We start from the raw sequence: 4,367 nt of genomic DNA, 5'->3' as shown, positions 1-4,367 counted from the left end.
AGAAAGTATGGAATCCTCTATGTCACAGTATAGAGATTCCTTTATGTGAGTAGAAGAGAAGAAGAATAAGGAAGAAGAAGAGAAAAATTCGAACACAGAGGAGAATAGAGGGTTCGAATTTTAAGATGAAGAGAAGTGTTTGTAAATGAATAAATAAATACAAAAAGATGAGAGGGAGAGAATTTCGAAAATTGTTTTTGAAAAAATGGTTAGTGATTTTCGAAAATTAAGAGAAGAAATAAAATTAAAATTAAAAATTGAAGCAATTAGTTAAATAAAAAGATTTTTGAAAAAGAGGAAGGTGATTTTCGAAAATTAGAGAGAAAAAAGTAGTTAGGTGGTTTTGAAAAAGATAAGAAATAGTAAAACAAACTAAAAAAATTAATTAGTTAGTTGAAAGAGATTTGAAAATCAATTTTGAAAAGATAAGAAGTTAGAAAAGATTTTGAAAAAGATATGATTTGAAAAAGATATGGTTAAAAAGATATGATTGAAAAGATATTTTGAAAAAGATTTGAAAAGGAAATTAAAAATATTTAATTTTTAAAATTAAAATTGATTACTTGACTAACAAGAAACTAAAAGATATGATTCTAGAATTTAAAGATTGAACCTTTCTTAACAAGAAAGTAACAAAATTCAAATTTTTGAATCAATCACATTAATTGTTAGTAAAGTTTTCGAAAATTCTGAAATAAAATTGAGGAAAAGATTTTGAAAATCAATTTCTAAAATTTTTGAAAATAATAAAAAAATGAAAAAGATTTGATTTTTGAAAAAGTTTGAAAAAGATAAGATTTATTTTTTTAAAATGAAATCTTGACTTGACTAACAAGAAACAACTTATTTTAAAAATTTTGACTAAGTCAACCCAAAGATTTCGAAAATTATGAGTAAAATAAGGAAAATATATTTTTTTTATTTTTTTTAATTTAATAAGGAAAGAGAAAAAAACATAAAATGACTCAAAACATAAAAATTTGGATTAAAACAAATGATGCATGTAAGAACACTATGAATGTCAAGATGAACACCAAGAACACTTTGAAGATCAAGATGAACATCAAGACTTATTTTTGAAAAAGTTTCAAGAGAAGAAAAACATGCAAGACACCAAACTTAGAGATTTTTCATGCTTAGACACTATGAATGCAAAAATGCATATGAAAAACAACAAAAGACACAAAACAAGAAAATATGAAGATCAAACAAGAAGACTTATTAAGAACAACTTGAAGATCATGAAGAATGCAATGCATGAATTTTCGAAAATTTTGAGAAAAATTAAAACATGCAATTGACACCAAACTCAAAACTTGACTCTAGACTCAAAAAAGAAACACAAAAATAATTTTGATTTTATGATTTTATAAAATTTTTTTGGATTTTTCGAAAAGTAATTTTGGAAAAACGAAAACAAAGAAAAATTTTGAAAGATTTTTGAAAATTTTTTCAAATGAAAATTACCTAATCTGAGCAACAAGATGAACCGTCAGTTGTCCAAACTCGAACAATCCCCGGTAACGGCGCCAAAAACTTGGTGCACAAAATTGTGATATCAATGGCGCCAACAAATTGGTACGCATAATTGTAGTATCACTCTTTTTCACAACTTCGCACAACTAACCAACAAGTGCACTGGGTCGTCCAAGTAATAAACCTTACGTGAGTAAGGGTCGATCCCACGGAGATTGTCGGCTTGAAGTAAGCTATGGTCACCTTGTAAATCTCAGTCAGTTGGATTCAAATGGGTTATGGAGTTTTGATAATTAAAATATAAATAGAACGTAAAATAAAGCTAGAGATACTTATGTAAATCATTGGTGGGAATTTCAGATAAGCGTATGGAGATGCTTTATCCCTCTTGAATCTCTGCTTTCCTATTGCTTTCATCCAATCCTTCAGACTCCTTTCCATGGCAAGCTGTTTGTAGGGCGTCACCGTTGTCAATGGTTACTTCCCATCCTCTCAGTGAAAAAGGCCTCTACGGTTTCCCGCATGGCTAATCAGTTGTTGGTTCTCGATCGTGTAGGAATAGGATTTACTATCCTTTTGCGTCTGTCACCATGCTCTACAGTCGCGAGTTTGAAGCTCGTCACAGTCATCTCATCCCAGATCCTACTCGGAATACCACAGACAAGGTTTAAACTTTTTGGATCTCAAGAATGCTGCCAATGGATTTTAGCTTATACCACGAAGACTCTGATCTCACGGAATGGAAGGCTCTGTTGTCAGGAGAGGCAACCATGCGTCGTGGACCAGGAATCCAAGAGATACACACTCTAGCTTTCGCAGGTAGAACAAAAGTGTTTGTTAGGCACGTGTTCATAAGTGAGAATGGTGATGAGTGTCACGGATCATCACATTCATCAAGTTGAAGTACGAATGAATATCTTGGAATAAGAATAAGCATGAATTGAATAGAAAACAGTGGTAATTGCATTAATACTTGAGGAATAGCAGAGCTCCACACCCTTAATCTATGGTGTGTAGAAACTCCACCGTTGAAAATACATAAGTGATGAAGGTCCAGGCATGGCCGTGAGGCTAGCCCCCAATGTCTAAGATTGCATAAACTGATCAAATATAGATACCAAGATGAAAATACAATAGTAAAAAGTCCTATTTATACTAGACTAGTTACTGGGGGTACAAAAATGAGTAAATGACACAGAAATCCACTTTCAGGCCCACTTGGTGTGTGCTTGGGCTGAGCATTGAAGATTTCACGTGTAGAGGTCTTCCTTGGAGTTGAACGCCAGTTTGTAACTTATTTTTGGCGTTTGACTCTGCCTTGCAACTTGTTTCTGGCGTTTAACGCCAGAATAGGGCAGAAAGCTGGCGTTAAACGCCAGTTTGCATCATCTAAACTCGGGCAAAGTATGGACTATTATATATTGCTGAAAAGTCTTGGATGTCCACTTTTCAACGCAATTAAGAACGCACCATTTGGACTCCTGTAGCTCCAAAAAATCTATTTCCAGTGCAGGGAGGTCAGAATCCAACAGCATCAGCAGTCCTTTTTCAGCATCTGAATCAGATTTTTGCTCAGGTCCCTCAATTTCAGCCAGAAAATACCTGAAATCATAGAAAAACACAAAAACTCATAGTAAAGTCCAGAAATGTGAATTTTTCTTAAAAACTAATAAAAATATACTAAAAACTAACTAAATCATATTAAAAACTATATAAAAACAATGCCAAAAAGCGTATAAATTATCCGCTCATCAATTAGTATGGCTTATCAAAGTGAAAGAGTTGTCTCTAATGTCAATTGTCTTAAACAAAACTCATTTACATCAAGTCTCGAGATATTGTCAATTTTTCTGCTGAAATTGCTGACAAGTGTAACTCATGCTTAAAAAATTTGCAGAAAGGGAGATATTGTCTTATTCTGTTTTGCTGTAATGAAAAATTTTGGTCAATACTTCATTCAATATATCACCAAGCACAAGCATGTATATCTTAATCAAGTCAATTAAAATGCCACAAGCCACCAGACCGAAACTCATTCATGCACAGAACCAAAATCACAAAGGCCACCGAACTGAAAAACGTTCATGTGGTTAATAAATGGTGATCAACTTTCAATCAACAAGAATAGTATTCTTCCATACAAAAGAAGTACTGAAGATAGTAACAACCAATTTCAATGCTCTAGTTAAACTATTCACACCAATAAGAACAAGCACGTATATCTTAAAGCCCTAGTTACACTATCCACTGAATTGAATGAAAATAACAACAAATTTCATTCCAAGGCCTAGTTATACTGTAAAAATAATTCACAATAGTTTGATCTACTAAACGAAGCAAATCAATCTAGTAAAACTAAAATGTAACTAGGAGAAACGCGACATTTCAATATTTCAAATGAATAGTAGTTTTCTCATACCTTTGGTAGTCTTTGTTGCTGTTTTCATTCGTTTCTGGTTGTTGCTTGCGAAATCTTCTTCCGATTCCTTTCCAGTAATGGTTTTCACAGATAATGTGATTGAAGTTTGAGTGATGTTGAGAGAGATTCGAAGAGAATAAGTGGTTTCGTGTATTGGTTTCGTATTGAAGAAGATGTAACATATTTTCATAATGAAGCGCGAATAAAAAAGGAGGGATTTCTTTCGTCTCTGGTGCGTGTTTTCACTCGCCATTTAATGCGCCTATTTCTATTTGGCCTTGTGCCAACTTGGTTATATGGTTATATAGATGTGTAACAGCCTTGTTTTACTAATTAACAAGTAAATCTCAATGATATCATTTGTTGGGTAAAATATAACTTTTGTTTCTAATATTTTAAAATTTTTTAAAATTATCTTTAATATTTAATTTGATTCAATTTTATTTTTAATATTTTAAATAAATTTTTATTC

This window comes from Arachis hypogaea, chromosome 2 (assembly GCF_003086295.3).
Source record: "Arachis hypogaea cultivar Tifrunner chromosome 2, arahy.Tifrunner.gnm2.J5K5, whole genome shotgun sequence".
Taxonomy (NCBI): Eukaryota; Viridiplantae; Streptophyta; class Magnoliopsida; order Fabales; family Fabaceae; genus Arachis; species Arachis hypogaea.
This window is presented reverse-complemented; position numbering follows the sequence as displayed.